This window comes from Triticum aestivum, chromosome 6A (genome assembly GCF_018294505.1).
Source record: "Triticum aestivum cultivar Chinese Spring chromosome 6A, IWGSC CS RefSeq v2.1, whole genome shotgun sequence".
In the NCBI taxonomy this organism is placed as follows: Eukaryota; Viridiplantae; Streptophyta; class Magnoliopsida; order Poales; family Poaceae; genus Triticum; species Triticum aestivum.
Window position 1 is genome coordinate 223,520,538 of NC_057809.1, and position 16,785 is coordinate 223,537,322.

The following is a 16,785-nucleotide window of genomic DNA, read 5'->3' on the forward strand; positions in this document are numbered from 1 at the left end:
TACTGTAGTGACACTGGGCCTCCTACGGGCCATAGAAACAGTGGGCCTTCTACGGGCCGTAGAAACAATGGGCCTTCTACGGGCCGTATCATCAATGGGCCTTATACGGGCGGTATGATTGATGCCAAACATGGGCCAATAGCAGGCCGCAATATGGCCGTAAATGGGCTAGAGTTGGAATTGTCCATTCATGGGCCGACCATAACGGGCCATTGTTAATAGGACGTATTTGATGACGCTATGAAAACGGCCCAACGTATTAACGGACCACAAACGGGCTGACTGTAACCACGGGCTGAATTTGGCCCACAAGCAGAAAATGACAGTAACGGGCCGTAAGTAAACGAATGCTGGAAATGAGCCCAAGAATAAATGGGCTCTGAGAAGGCCGAAAGATAACATGGGCTGGAAACGGCCCAACGGAATAACGGGCCGTTAATGGGTATAAAGTGATACACTGTTCATTACGGGCCAGTTTCACCACGGGCCGTTAATGGGTGTAAAGTGATACACTGTTCATTACGGGCCAGTTTCACCACGGGCCGTTAATAGGCCAAGAGTTACATAGGGCCTCATATGGGCCGAAAGACGTCATGGGCCATACATGGGCCAGAAGTGAAAACGGGCTGGAATCATATTGGGTGGCCCAGATGACGCTACTGGGCCTAATTCGGATAGGGCGTAACGGGCCTTGGGTTAGCGGGCTGTAAATGGGCTATATGCGAACAGGCCGTTAACAGGCTTTACATGGGCCGGCCCGCCACCTTTTGACCAAGTCAAACGGGCCGGCCTTTTCACAGGAATGGGCCTCTGTTGGGCCGTGCCACGTGTCGACGTATCATAGGCGCCTATCTGACCCACTGACGAGCTGACACGTGTTTCGTCCGGCCAATAAGAATTTTACACGTGGAAATTTCCCATTGGTCGGGGCTGTTAACGGGTTATCGGATCCAAAACCCGACCCGATAGCTTAATGGCGTTTCGTTACGGTGGATGCCACGTGTCGGTCACCCTTGACGAAAGCACTTCTGTGACGCGCGATTTATCGTCATGGAAGTGGACACTTCCGTGATGATAATTTTGGTAATGTCATGGAACACTTCTACGACAGCACATGTATGACTATCTTGATTCTGTCATAAATTTGTCATGGATGTACATGCATGACAAAAAACGCGACCTACTGTGACAAACACGTATCATCACGGAAGTGTATTTTTTGTAGTGAAGCCCGGCGGTGTCAAGCACCTCGTCGTCGAACACCTCCCCCTCGGCGGGCGCCCTGGTGCTCGCCATCCATGGGAGGTGGACGAACATGTCGTCGCTCACCTTTAGGTACTTGCCCGAGCCGGAGGTGATAGAGGAGGAAGGATGGTCATCAACCAACTCCTCCTCGGCAGGGGCCTTGCCGGCCTCCGCGGCAGCGGCCTTGTCGGTCTATCCGGCAGGCCCCTTGGCGGCGTCCTCAGTAGCACCCTTGGTGGCATCCTCAGCAGCACCCTTGGCGGCCTCCTCAGCGGCAATCTTGTCGACCTCGGCCGCGTCATCCCTGGCGACCTCCTCGATGACAGTGTCCACGTCCTCCCAGTCTGCCGAGGAAGGATCTGGATACCAAGAAGGGGAATGAGGCGAACTCAAGACCAAATTTTGAAAGAAGAAAAACGAGCGGGGACAGAAGGCAAACAACTCACCCGTGCCAAGCTGGGAAGAAGTGGCCCCCTCCCCACCAACATTCGGTGCCGGGACGGAGCCGTCGGCGCCCGGGTTGCCTCCTCCTCCGTGCGCTTGGGCTCGGTGCTTGGCGCCCTTGCCAGGGACGCCCCTCAGGGAGGCATGGTTGATGGGGGCGGCGTGTTGGTGGTGGCCCTCAGTGGATCCTCCTGCTGCCGTCCTGCTCCTGCAACCACGGCAAGGTCAGCACCAAGAGATCGTGTCCCAGCACACGTTGATGGGGAGCGAGTGATGAACCCACACTGGGGCTGAGCCGGGGGCTGCTATCCGGGCTGCTCTCCACCACCAGCGGCGTACTCGAGGTGCCCGCCGGGGGCTGGCCGCCTGATGAGGCCCTAGCCCACTTCACCACCCTCTGGGCCAACGTCTCCATATCCCTGCGAAGATGAAGACAAGTCAAGAAAAGCGGGATGGTCTAAGGGGACCGAGATGACAAAAGACAAGATACTTACTCATCCTCCGCCTCCTCTTCCGTTGCCTTCCTCTTCCTCCTCGGGCTAAGGGACCCGAGGTCAAAGATGACCCCCGTGTCGTCGTCTGCGGGAGGAGGGGAAGCGGGTGGAGTCCGAGGACTCTTGGACGAAGAAGAGGCAGTCACTTTCTTCTTCGCCACTGCAGCGTTCACCGCCTTCCTCGCCGGCGTGGCCCTCATGTGGCGCACGGACGCCTCCTGAGTTTGTTGCCGTTGCGCGGCCCTGCCGGGCCGGACCGGCTCACCAGAGCTGGCCCTCTGCAGGACACGCCCTCTCCCCATGGCCGGGGGGTCGACAGCCTCGACCTCCGCCCCGGATGACCCATCGACCACATCTTCAATGAGAGGGGCCCCGGTGCCAGTGCTTCTGGCCTCCCCAGTGGATTTCGCCCACTGGGCGAGCTCCTTCTCCTCCACGGCCGTCGCGGACTCGTCCTCCACGCCGCCAGCGCTGCCGACCTCCTTGGCGAGCTCCGCCTCCGCCGCCCTGGCGGCAATATAGTCCAGCTCCGCTTGGGTGGTGTCCTGGATGAGCAGCGGCTCGTCGCGGATGTACTTCTCCGACAAGGTGTTGAAGAACTTCTGCACCTGATCCGCCTTCGGCTCGGCCCAATTCGGGTCAAGGCCGTGCGCATTAAAGTCCGGCATCATGGCGATGATGTCGGTTTGGCAGGAGTTGTTGCTCAGTAGGACCACCCTCGCCGGCAACCCAAACAGGGGCCCCTAGGCGACCTTGCCGGCCTTCGTGGCCTTGCCGGTCCTCTCGGCCCTGCCGTCACGGTTCATGTTGAGCTGAAAAAGCCGCTGGGAGAAGTGGGCGTGCCCCATCACCGTGAAGTTGTGGTTCAAGCCGGGGCGAAGCCGCATGATGTCAGCCGCATTCCTGAAAAGCCAGGCCGGCCTCCCCTTGTTGTGTAGTGGAGCGATTCGGCAGCGGCTGAAATCCACCCCAATCATCTCCAGGGTGAGCCCGACAACGGTGAGGCAATGGATCCTAGTGGTGGCGACCTTGAGTTTCTCAACCTGGGCGTTGACATCGCCCCAGTCGTCTCCGCGAACCGGCGGCGCCTGGCAAACCTGGCAAAATTCCTGTGGGTCCTCCTCCTCAATCTAGCGCCACCGGCTCCGCTACTCCTCCCACCTCTCCTTCTGAGCGTCCTCCGGATATGTCCCCTTCTCCTGGGTCCTTGGGATCCAGGAAACACAACCGGAGATGGCGCCTCCCTTCTAGATCCAAGGATAGAAGTAGTGGCGGAAAAGCGCCATGTTGCGATGCACTCCGGCGAAGCCCTCACAGAGATGGGCGAAAAGGGCCATGCACACCATGGCATTTGGAGTGAAATCCAGAAGGTGGAAGCCATAGGTGTGCATGAGATCATTGAAGAAATCGGAGAAAGGGGGTAGAGGCCGTAGGAAAAGTAATCGACGAAGAATGGGTACCGATTCGGGCCGGCCTTGGCGAAATCAGTGGGGATGATGCGCGTGGCCGAATGCCCCTTCGTCTCCCCCCAACTTGCACCCCCACAGGGGTTTGAAGTTGTCCCAGAGATGGACCGCGTCGACCGTCGAGGGAAAGTAGGCGAGCTGCGTCCGCCGCGCCGCCAACTCACTCTCCGGCGGCTCCTTCCCCCCCGGCGTTCTTGGCCACTCCTTTGCCTTTGCTGGTTTTGGGTGCCATGGCGGCTGCGAGAGGTGGAGGATGAAGGACAGCGAAGACGCAACGGCGGCGAGCAAGAGCTTGAGGAGGAAGAAAGAGGGGACGACGGTTCCGAGATTGGAGAAGGCACAGAGGGTAAATGAGCAGCGCGCCCGCGGTTATTCCTTTTTATGGGGAAGGTGCGGGCCGCCGCTTTACCATTTACTACGACATGACGCATGCATGCAGGAACCGCCCCACGCATGACCCCCACGTCACACCTGACCCTCCACGTCACGCGTTCAACGCGGGTCGTGGGGAAGCGTAGCGAGCGAAGGAGTTACTACAAGTAAAAATCCACCCGCCTGCCCGCGCACCGTTCTGGGCCTAGCCCAACAACGCGTCGCGCTTATGTGTGGCCCAGGCCTGGGAGCTCTTGTCCGTGTACAAAAGTAGGGGCTCTCCTTTGTACCCCTTTACTTGTGCACGGGCAGTCAGAGCCGCGCCCGCGGCCACACTGAGCAGGGCAGAGGAGGGAAGCCGGAGCACAAGACAACCGAAGCAACGCCAAGACCAGAGACACAAAGAGCAAGAGGGCGAGGTGGACTCCCCCAGCAAAACCCTTGCCGGGGCAGCCTCCGCAACCCCGGCAAGAGCCTTGCCTAGGCACCTTGCCCAATGCTAGCAGAATGTGCTGCCCTTGAGCGAAGGGGTTCCAATGCCATCACCCACATTGGAACCAAGACTCGGGAGGCACCTCCATGGTGGCATGCAGATCTTTGTGGAGATTATAAATACACAAGATCAGATGAGGACCAGAAGACGACAATCCTTGGCAAGATTCTTGCCAAGGAAATCCACGAGACCCCCGGCAAGATCCTTGCCGGGGACGACCACGGTGCCACGGCAAGACCCTTGCCGGGCCCCCGGCAAGAACCTTGCCGAGGACATCTGCGGGGCCGCAGCTAGGCCCACAGCTGCCAAGACTCCACCGCCGCTCCCATGCAGCTGCTAGCTCAACTAGCTGGACAGGCATCTGCGTGGCAGCGTGCGGCCTCCACACTAACTCAGCAAGCACCTATGTGGTGGCATGCAGATCTTCGTGAAGACTCCGCCACCACGCCAGCCCAGCAGCCAGCCAACGTGGCGCTACAACGCCTCGTCAGCTCGGACGCGTGTTGGAGCCAGGCGAGGTGGTGACAGCTGGGACGAGCTTCCTTGCTGTCCCTGATAAAGCAAGAGGGGCACGTCAGCAGCGCATTAAATGTGTTTGTCCGACAGTGCCAGAGGATAGACTCAGCCACTATACACCTTTCCACCTCCTGTGTGCCACTGTGGCGACCCCTTTTTGGCTATAAAAGGAGGCCCGAGGCGTACTGGAGGGGATTCGGATCTTTGGAACTAGATACACACCGTAGCTAGTTCAAGGACTCAAGAACACTCAAATATACATCAAAGCAGGACTAGGGTATTACGCTTCTCCGTGGCCCGAACCTGGGTAAATGATCCTTGTGCTAACCGCCAAACCCGCTCTTTGCACAACCCCGCGCCCGCCAACCATAGAAGGGATTCTGGTGATTCCATAGGTGTCGTTCCTACCGGCAGGCGCCAGAAAAGAGCTTGATGTCTACTACACAACCTTCTTCTTGTAGACGTTGTTGGGCCTCCAAGTGCAGAGGTTTTTAGGACAGTAGCAAATTTCCCTCAAGTGGATGACCTAAGGTTTATCAATCCGTGGAAGGCGTGGGATGAAGATGGTCTCCCTCAAACAACCCTGCAACCAAATAACAAAGAGTCTCTTGTGTCCCCAACACACCCAATACAATGGTAAATTGTATAGGTGCACCAGTTCGGCGAAGAGATGGTGATACAAGTGCAGTATGGATGGTAGATATAGGTTTTTGCAATCTGAAAAAATATAAAAACAGCAAGGTAACTAATGATAAAAGTGAGCGAAAACGGTATTGCAATGCGTTGAAACAAGGCCTAGGGTTCATACTTTCACTAGTGCAAATTCTCTCAACAATAATAACATAATTGGATCATATAACTATCCCTCAACATGCAACAAAGAGTCACTCCAAAGTCACTAATAGCGGAGAACAAATGAAAGGATTATTGTAGGGTACGAAACCACCTCAAAGTTATTCTTTCTAATCGATCTATTCAAGAGTCCGTAGTAAAATAACACGAAGCTATTCTTTCCATTCAATCTATCTAGAGTTTGTGCTAGAATAACACCTTAAGACACAAATCAACCAAAACCCTAAAGTCACCTAGATACTCCAATGTCACCTAAAGTATCCGTGGGTATGATTATACGATATGCATCACACAATTTCAGATTCATCTATTCAACCAACACAAAGAACTTCAAAGAGTGCCCCAAAGTTTCTACCGGAGAGTCAAGACGAAAATGTGTGCCAACCCCTATGCATAAGTTTACGAGGTCACGGAACTCGCAAGTTGATCACCAAAACATACATCAAGTGGACCACGCGAATATCCCATTGTCACCACAGATAAGCACATGCAAGACATACATCAAGTGTTCTCAAATCCTTAAAGACTCAATCCGATACGATAACTTCAAAGGGAAAACTCAATCCATTACAAGAGAGTAGAGGGGGAGAAACACCATAAGATTCAACTATAATAGCAAAGCTCACGATACATCAAGATCGTGCCGAATCAAGAACACGAGAGAGAGAGAGAGATCAAACACATAGCTACTGGTACATACCATCAACCCTGAGGGTGAACTACTCCCTCCTCGTCATGGAGAGAGCCGGGATGATGAAGATGGCCACCGGTGAGGGATCCCCCCTCTGGCAGGGTGCCGTAACAGGGTCCCGATTGGTTTTTGGTGGCTACAGAGGCTTGCGGCGGCGGAACTCCCGATCTAGGTTATTTTCTGGAGGTTTCTGTATTTATAGGAATTTTTGGCGTCGGGAACAAGTCAGGGGGGTTCCCGAGTCATCCACGAGATAGGGGGTCACGCCCAGGGGGGTAGGGCGTGCCCTCCACCCTCGTGGACGGCTCGGGACTCTTCTTGACCAACTCTTTTACTCCGGAGGCTTCTTTTGGTCCATAAAAAATCATCAAAAATTGGCACGTCAATTGGACTCCGTTTGGTATTCTTTTTTTTCTGTAAAACTCAAAAACAAGGAAAAAATAGAAACTGGCACCGGGCTCTAGGTTAATAGGTTAGTCCCAAAAATCATATAAAATAGCATATAAATGCATATAAAACATCCTAGATGGATAATATAATAGCATGGAACAATAAAAAATTATAGATACGTTGGAGACGTATCAAGTAAATAACTGCTTCGGAAGCAACAAATGAAGGAGTCTGGATGAAGGAGTTCATATCCGATCTAGGTGTAATACCAAGTGCATCGGGTCCAATGAAAATCTTTTGTGACAATACTAGTGCAATTGCCTTGGCAAAGGAATCTAGATTTCACAAGAGAACCAAGCACATCAAGAGATGCTTCAATTACATCCGCGATCAAGTCAAGGAGGGAGACATAGAGATTTACAAGATACATACGGATCTGAATGTTGCAGACCCGTTGACTAAGTCTCTCTCACGAGCAAAACATGATCAGCACCAAGACTCCATGGGTGTTAGAATCATTACTATCTACTCTAGATTATTGACTCTAGTGCAAGTGGGAGACTGAAGGAAATATGCCCTAGAGGCAATAATAAAGTTGTTATTTATATTTCCTTATATCATGATAAATGTTTATTATTCATGCTAGAATTGTATTAACCGGAAACTCAGTACATCTGTGAATACATAGACAAATAGAGTGTCCCTATTATGCCTCTACTTGACTAGCTCGTTAATTTCATTTAATTTCATTTTTGGGGTTTTGTTTCTTTCTTGGTTTTAACTTTTTTTGTTTTTCTTTATTTCTTTATCGGCTTCCACTGCTTTTCATTCTTTTTGCACTTGTTTCTTTGCTTTTTTTCATTTTTCTTTTATCTTTGGTTTCTTTTTCATTTTTCATTGTTTTTCATTTTTCCTTGTTTACCTTGGTTTTAATTTTAAATTTTTTGTATGTGTCAAGAATAGTTTTCTAATACATGTTTAATATATTTAAGTACAATTTTAATCTTTTTCTAATAAATGGCCCAAAAAATATACAGATTTCTTAACATTCATTAATGCTTGATTAATATTTTTCAAATACAAGATTAATTTTTTTAATACATGGTCAAAAAATCTGTACACATTTTAACATTTTCAAATAATTGATTAACATTTTTCGAATATAAGGTTAATACTTATTTAATAAATGGACACGATTTTTCTATATACATTAAACATTTTTCAAATGCTCGCTTACTTTTTTCAAATGCTTAATTGATATTTTCTAAATACATGATCAACATTTTTTTGCACACATTGTATATTCTTTGTATACATGAGAAATATTTTCTTTAACATTTTTTCTATACATTTAATATTCTTGAAATATGTGTTTAACATTTTTCTTATATGCTTGATTAACATGTTTTCAATAGATGATCAACTTTTTACACACATATTGTATACATTGTTCCTATACATGGGAAACATTTCCTTTATACACATTTAACTTTTTTGAAATGCTTGGTTAACATTTTTCTAAAAATAGGTAAAAATGATGTTTATTAAGAATATTTGAAAGTATAAACAAAAGTAAAAAATGAAAATAAAAAACGTGAAAACAAACAAAAAAAGAGGCCGTGGCATCCCGCGCGCCTGGCCCGGCCTACTTACTGTGGAGCCTGACGCCAGAGCACTCTAGGTCTCGGCGAACCCTATTAGACGCCGAGGTACGTCAAACTCCTGCAGCTTCGCTGAAGCGCACGTTGGTGGGCCTCCCCAATCCGCGGCAGAGCGTGCTGCCCGTTCGCTGCTTTGGTTTTTCTTTCGCTTTCTTCTGTTGCCTTTTTGTTTTGTTATATTTATTTATCTTTTCATCTCTCAAAAAGAATTATTCATCTTTTCGGTTTTTCCTTTCTAGTTCTTTTGCATCATTTTTATTATATTCTTTCTAATTTTATCTTTCTTTTTTACATTAAGGAAATGTTTCGTCGTGCATTTTTTTCATTAATACTTTAATACGATGAACAATCTGTGTTTCTTTTGTTTATTTTTATTTTTTTCCTTTCTTGTGTATTATACAAGAGTTCATCGTGTATTACAAAAATGTTTACCGCGTATTAAGAAAATATATGTTGTGTACTTAAAAAATGTTTTGCATACATCACAAAAATGTTCAATGTATATTTTCAAATTGTTCAGGGTATATCACAAAAATGTTAAATATATATTTTCTAATTGTTCAGCCTATATCACAAAAAAGTTTCAATGTGTACTGGAGAAATGTTCATCGTATATTACGAAAATGTTCAATATACATTAAAAAATGTTCAATGGTCGAATTTTATTTTGGATCTATCACCGCATATAGTTCTTATGTATTCACGCACCCTATTAATCGCAATCACATGGAAGTTCAAGTGGTAAGGAACGCTAACTCGCGTTCGTATGGTTCGGAGTTTGATTCCTCCATGCAACACTGGATTTTGGGATTTTTAGTACTTTGCTCACTGTGATGCCAGGAAATGCGTCGGTCCATTCAATTGCGCCCGTCGCGGATGCTCGTCTTCTTGATGAATGCGAGCGTCGGCTAGGGGCTCTCCTAGGTCTCGCTATTTGCAATGAGACCTCCTTGACGCCTTAGGTCTCGCTATAATCCACTAAAAAATGTCTCGTTATAAGCAATGATACCTCCTCCTTGTGCCTTATGCGCCAGTGAGCGGCACCAGCGGTCACGTGCATTATGGAGCCAACGGTTCATGGAGTTACCCGCTCATTGCTCAGCAATGGTGTTGAGACATATCTCTCTCGATGTGGTTTTGGTGATTGATGACAACGTGTTTGCGGACTAATCGTGTGCTTTGAGCATTTTAGAGATTCATCCCTAGCACGAGACGATTTCTTCCCCTCGGAGTGTCATTCAAGACGGTGTAGACCTTTTGTTTCTTTTTCGGTGGACTAGTTGCGTAGAGGGCACCGTACTATCAAGAGGGGGTCCGCTTTGGTATTGCTTGGGTGGAATCAACACGTACACATCCGCTTCTCACCCTCCGAGCCCTTCCGCTTCTATGCAGAGATCTTCTCTCTTCTTGTGGGCTTTGTCTGGTACCCAGCGGTAGTACCGCTTAGGGGTCACAAGCGGCAGTACCGCTCCGCAGCGGGAGTACCGCCGGTGACTCCCCAGCAGTACTACCGTTGGCTTGCCAGGTCCCTACCGCGTCGATTCAAGGGGTCTTTTTCTGTGTCGGATTGTGTGGTACCTCGCTGCGGCAGTAGTGCAGCAGTACTGCCCATTTGCGGTAGTACCACCCTTCCACCACGGCAGTACTGCCCGGTTCCCTCTTTCCCTTTCCCCTTCTTTCTGTGCGGCAGTACCGCCGAAGGGAGCGGTAGTACCGCTGTCTCCCGCGGTAGTATCGCCCTCTGTTGGGCTGTTTGGGGGGGGGGGGTAACGGTTGGATTGTTCCCCCAACTATATAAGGAGGTCTTCTTCCCCAAAGTTGACCTACATCTTCCCCCTCAAGCTCCATTAATGCTCCAAGCTCCATTTTCGCCCGATCTATCTCTCTAGCCAATCAAAGTTGTTGATTTGCTCGGGAGTGGTTGAGAAGGCTCCGATCTACACTTCCACCAAGAGTTTTTTGATTCCCCCACCTATCCCTAGCGGATCTTGTTACTCTTGAGTGTTCGAGCACCCTAGACGGTTGAGGTCACCACGGAGCCATAGTCCATTGTGGTGAAGCTTCGTGGTATTGTTGGGAGCCTTCGATTAGGTTGTGGAGGTTGCCCCAACCTTGTTTGTAAAGGTCCGATTGCCGCCTCCAAGGGCACCAATAGTGGAATCACGGCATCTTGCATTGTGTGAGGGCATGAGGATAATACGGTGGCCCTAGTGGCTTCTTGGGGAGCATTGTTCCTCCACACCGCTCTAACGGAGATGTACTTCCCCTCAAAAGGAAGGAACTTCGGTAACACATCCTCGTCTTCACCAGATCCACTCTTGTTTATCTCTTATCTTTACTTGTGCAAACTCATTAGTGTTACTTCTCTTGCTTGCGTGTTTGTTTGTTGTTGCTGCATCATATAGGTTGCTCACCTAGTAGCATATCTAGACAACCTACTTTGATGCAAAGTTTAATTTGGTAAAGAAAAGTAAAAAATTGTTAGTTGCCTATTCACCCCCCTCCTAGTCAACCATATCGATCCTTTCAATTGGTATCAGAGCCTCGTCTCTTTACTAAGGACTTTGCCGTCCGAAGAGTATGGTTGATACAGTAGACGGTGTGGAGGAACACTTCGGTGTGAATCCAATCCCGTCTACGGGCGATGGGGGAACCTCGGTCTCTCGTGAGGAGTTCAATGTGGCCTTGGAGACATTGAAAACCTCCATGACGACCGAGGTCGAAAGCATGCTTACTAAATTCATTGAAGGGCTTAAACTATCCACCGCACCGTTGAAAGTGGGTGATCCCACTGACAAGGTGACGGATGCTATCTCCGACAAGGGGGAAGCTAGTAGTGAAAAGGCTCCTTCTTCTAGTGGTAAAAATGGCACCGGCATCTTTGCTCATGTGGAACCACCTCTTTTTTATGGTGGACCAGTTCCTTCCACTCATTTGAATCATGCCGGTCCTCCCCCTAAGATTGTGAAAAATGAGGACTTTGATTCTTGGGTTTATCGCTTTAAGCGTCATTTAAATCATGTGAACACTAATCTTTCGAGAATCATTGAAGAAGGTTTCCATCCGCATGATCCAAGCAACTTCACTCCTCGAGAAGCCGCAGATAATCAGTTCAATGAGAATGCTCTCTTTATCATTCAAGATGCAATTCCACCTGAAGATCTACCTCACCTTCGGCCCTTCGCCTTGGCCAAAGATGCATGGCTTTGTGTTGTCTCTCTCCACCGGGGAAGCGCAAGCATTCAATGCTCCAACTATGAAGTAGTGCAAGATGAAGCCGATGAGTTTGCAATGAAAGAAGATGAAGAACCTCGTGAGCTTTATCGGAGAGTAACCAAACTCGCGGTCTCACTACGAGATCACGGGAGCAAGGACACAGATGACAATTGGATCAAGCGCAAATTCCTCAAGGCAATGATGCCTTACCACAAGGCCATGTCCTCTATCATTCGTCAAAGGCCGGACTTCCACACTTTGACCTCAAGTGAAGTGTTGGATGAGTTTGTGGCTATGAACACCTTGGACAAGACCGCCGATAATGCGGTGCTTCATTCTCAAAGGGCAAAGAAGCCCAACCTTGCATTGAAGGCCAAGGTTTGTGTTGAAGAAGAAGAAGAAGAGGAAAGCAACCCCGAAGATACAAAGTATGCCTATCAAGAACACATGACACTTGCTTCAAGGCAATTTTGGAGTAAGAAAAACTCATGGCCAAACTTCAACAAGAACAACTCAAGTGGCACGAAGAGCAAGCAACGTGTAAGTACTTGCTACAATTGTGGCAATGTGAGTCATTTTGTTGCGGAGTGCCCGTATGAGAAGAGGAAGACAATGGTGGCAAGCTCATTCGAAAGGACAAAGCCAAGTCTTTCCCCAACAAGAGCAACTTCATCAAGAAAACCCCTCACAAGGCATTGGTGGTTCAAGAGGAGTACCATGAGGATGATGATGATGAAGAAGATGGTGAGTCGGTTGCCATGGCATTCGTTGCCATTGCAAAAGCTCCACGACTATCTCCCTTCGACTCAACCAATTAGAACATCACCGCCAAGTGCCTCATGGCTAAAGCCACCAACAAGGTAACTCCTAACATCAAAACTACCATCATTAATAATCCTTCCTTGACGGATTGCATTGATGAATGTGAGGGATCTAATATGGAGGAAAATTAGTTTGAGTCCTTTATGGGTAAACTCAAGGGTAAATCCAAGAAGCATTTTGTTGCTCTCTTGGAACAACTTGGTGAAGCCAATGACGTGATCGAGTCTCATGAAGATACCATCTCCAAGATGGAGGGGCATAGTCGTGACTATGCTGATGAGATTTCAGATCTTTCCAATGCTCTTGAGGAAGAACGTGGTCTTCATTTGGCTCTTGAGGAGTCACACAACGATGATCATGCTAAGTTAAAGAAAGATTTTGATCATGCTCTCGTGGTTTCTCATGTGCTAAACTTCGAGAAGGCCAAACTTGGGGTTGATCTTGCTAGACTCAAAGAGGAGTTTGATCTACTTGACAAGGCTCACAAGGTCTTGAAGGGTGCTCATGCTAGCCTCAAAGAGTATCATGATCAACTCCAAGTAAAGCTAACCAAGGAGAAAGCCACCTTTCCTCGTATGATGTTAATTGATAATGCAAATGCTACTAACCCGTGTTGTGAGCATGTGCATCTTGTTGAGGAGAACTCTAAGCTAAAGGTGCAACTTGAGAAAGGTCTTGTGTCTTGCATACAAGGCAAGAAGAGTCTCAACGACCTCTTGACCAACCAAAAGGGAGTTGTGGCCAAGGAAGGGATTGGGTATTTGTCCAAGTCCAAGAACGAGAAGAAGAATGACAAGGCCAAACGACCTCCTCCTCTCAAGAAAACCTTTGTGAGGGAGGGTGAGGGTGCTACTAAGGAGAGGGATAAAAACTCCATGAAGGGTAGTGATGCCAAGAAGGGAAACGCTCCCCTTCCCAACAAGGCCGCCAACTTTAACCCTTCTTATGTGTTGTGCCGCGCTAGAGATGGGCATGTTTATGCCAAATTTGTTGGTTCTCCTTATGAGTACATTGAATGGTCTATTTGGGTTCCTAAGACCCTTGTTACTAACATCAAAGGACCCATTACAAAATGGGTACCTAAAACCAAGCATTGATCTCTTGTAGGTGTTTGCTTCCGGTGGGGGATCATGGTTGCTCGATAGTGGAGCTACTAATCATATGACCGGAAGCAAGGACTTGGTGGTGGACGTACAAAAGATTCCATCCATGCCCACCAATGTTGAGTGGGGTGATGCCTCGTCTTCTAAGGTATTGGGACTCGACAAAGTTGTCATTTCTCATGATCTTACGATCGAGAAGGTCATGCTTGTTGAGTCCCTTGCATACAATTTACTTTCCCTTTGTCAACTAGCACTCATGGGCTTTGCCACTTTCTTTGATATTGATTCCGTGGCCCTCTTGTGGAGCAATACTCTTAAAGTAGCCTTTGTTGGGCATGTCGAGAACGGTCTCTATGTGATTAACTTTTCAAAGCGACCCACTAAGACCGCGACATGCCTAATGGCTAAATTGACGTGGGATGGCTTTGGCATCACAGTTTAGCCCACGTCAATATGAGATCTTTGTAAAGTCTTCTCAAGGGGGACCATGTCTGGACTAATAAATGTTAGTTTTGCCAAAGATCATGCTTGCAGTGCTTGCATCGAAGGAAAGCTACATGAGAAGGCTCACCCTCCCACGACTATCATCTACTCGAAGAGGCCTTTGGAGCTCCTTCACTTGGATCTCTTTGGACCTCCATCCTTTGATAGTCTTGGGGGTAGAAAGTATTGCTTGGTGATTGTGGATGACTATTCAAGATACACTTGGGTATATTTCTTCAAGAGGAAGAGCGAGACCCAACAAACCATCATCGACTTTACAAATGAAGCTCAATGACAACACAATGCAAAGATTTTGACAATAAGAAGTGACAACGGCTCCGAGTTCAAGAACTACACCTTGGATGAGTTTTTGAGTGATGAGGGAATCAAGCATCAATATTTCGCACCTTATACCTCTCAACAAAATGGTGTAGCGGAAAGGAAGAACCGGACGTTGATGGACGCGGCAAGGACCATGATGGCGGAGTTCAAGTCTCCCTACAACTTTTGGGCCGAAGCCATCAACACCGCATGCCATGCATCTAATCGGCTCTACCTCCACAAGGGCTTGAACAAGACTCCATATGAGATACTCACCGATAACAAGCCCAACCTCAAGTACTTCCGAGTGTTTGGGTGTAAGTGCTTCATTCTCAAGAAAGGTGTCTGTTTGTCTATATTTGAGGCTAGAGCGTATGAGGGCATATTTTTTGGTTATGCTACAAACTCTCAAGCTTACCGTGTTCTCAATAAGTCCACGGGACTTATTGAGGAAACGTGTAACGTGGAGCTTGATGAGAATAACGGCTCCCAAGTGGAGCAAAGTGGTACTTGTGATGTAGGTGATGAAATTCCTCCCCAAGCCATAAGAAGAATGGGTATTGGTCATATCCTACCCATTGAGGAACCCCTTGTGGCCGAAGGAGAAGGACAATGTTCTACTCAAGTGGAACCTTCACCAACCCAAGACCCACACGCTCCCGAAGAACAAAGTGAGGGACCTCAACCTCAAGAACAAGACCAAGGGCAAGATCAATCTCAAGATGGTGTTGTAACATCAAGTGATGCCCAAGGTCAAGCACCCTCCTCCGAGCAAGTTCAAGATCAAGTCCCACGAGATCAAGAACAAGCTCAAGATGATCAAGTGACCACTCCTCGTCTCACCCCGAGGAGGAATTGGAGTGTCGTGCCGCCAAGGTTGCTTCCAAGCTCTCCACCAAGGATCATGTCATGACGAATGTGCTTGGAAGCTTAAGAAAGGGGGTAAGCACTTGTAGACAATTAGCAAACTATTGTGAACATCACACGTTTGTCTCTTGTGTCGAACCCCACAAGGTCTATGATGCGCTCGAAGATCCGGATTGGCTCAATGCCATGCATGAAGAACTCAACAACTTCGAGCGCAACAAAGTGTGGAGATTGGTGCCAAGACCGACGGTGAAGCACAATGTCATTGGAACCAAGTGGATATTTAAGAACAAGCAAGATGCTCATGGGATTATCATTCGCAACAAGGCTCGTTTGGTAGCACAAGGCTACTCCGAAGTCGAGGGTATCGACTACGGTGAAACCTTTGCTCCCGTTGCTCGTCTTGAATCCATTCGCATGTTGATTGCATATGCTTCTCATCATAACTTTAAGTTGCAACAAATGGATGTGAAGAGTGCTTTTCTTAATGGTCCTATTAATGAATTGGTTTATGTCAAGCAACCCCCCGGGTTCGAGGATCCCTACTTTCCCGATCATGTGTATCAACTCGATAAGGCACTCTATGGCCTTAAACAAGCCCCACGTGCGTGGTATGACCACCTTACCGAGTTGTTACAAGACCGTGGTTTTGAAGTTGGGCTAATCGAACCCGCTCTTTTTACTAAGAAGGTCAAAGGGGAGTTGTTTGTGTGCCAATTATATGTTGATGATATTATCTTTGGTTCCCCTAACAAAGCTTTCAATGAGGAATTTGCCGCTCTCATGACCTCAAAGTTCGAGATGTATTCCATGGGAGAGTTGAAGTTCTTTCTCGGGTTCGAAGTGAAGCAAAGGAGAGAAGGAACTTTCATCAACCAAGCCAAATACACTCAAGACATGCTTAAGAGATTCAAGCTAAGTGATGTCAAGCCGGCGATCACTCCCATGCCCACCAAGTGCCAACTTGACATTGATCCCAGTGGTAAAGTGGTGGATCAAAAGGTATATCGCTCCATGATTGGCTCCTTGCTTTACCTTTGTGCATCTAGACCGGATATCATGTTGAGTGTGGGAATTTGTGCACGGTTTCAAGCCGCACCTAAGGAAAGTCACTATGTGGCGGTCAAACAATCTTTCGATATTTGGCTCATACCCCAAACTTTGGCTACCCAAGAGGAGCAAATTTCAAGCTTGTAGGTTATTCAGACTCTTATTGGGTGGGAGACAAAGTGGATAGGAAGTCCACTTCCGGAGGGTGCCAGTTTCTTGGTTGCTCTTTGGTAAGTTGGTCTTCCAAGAAGCAAATTTGTGTGTCTCTCTCGTCCATGGAAGCGGAGTATGTGGCTGCC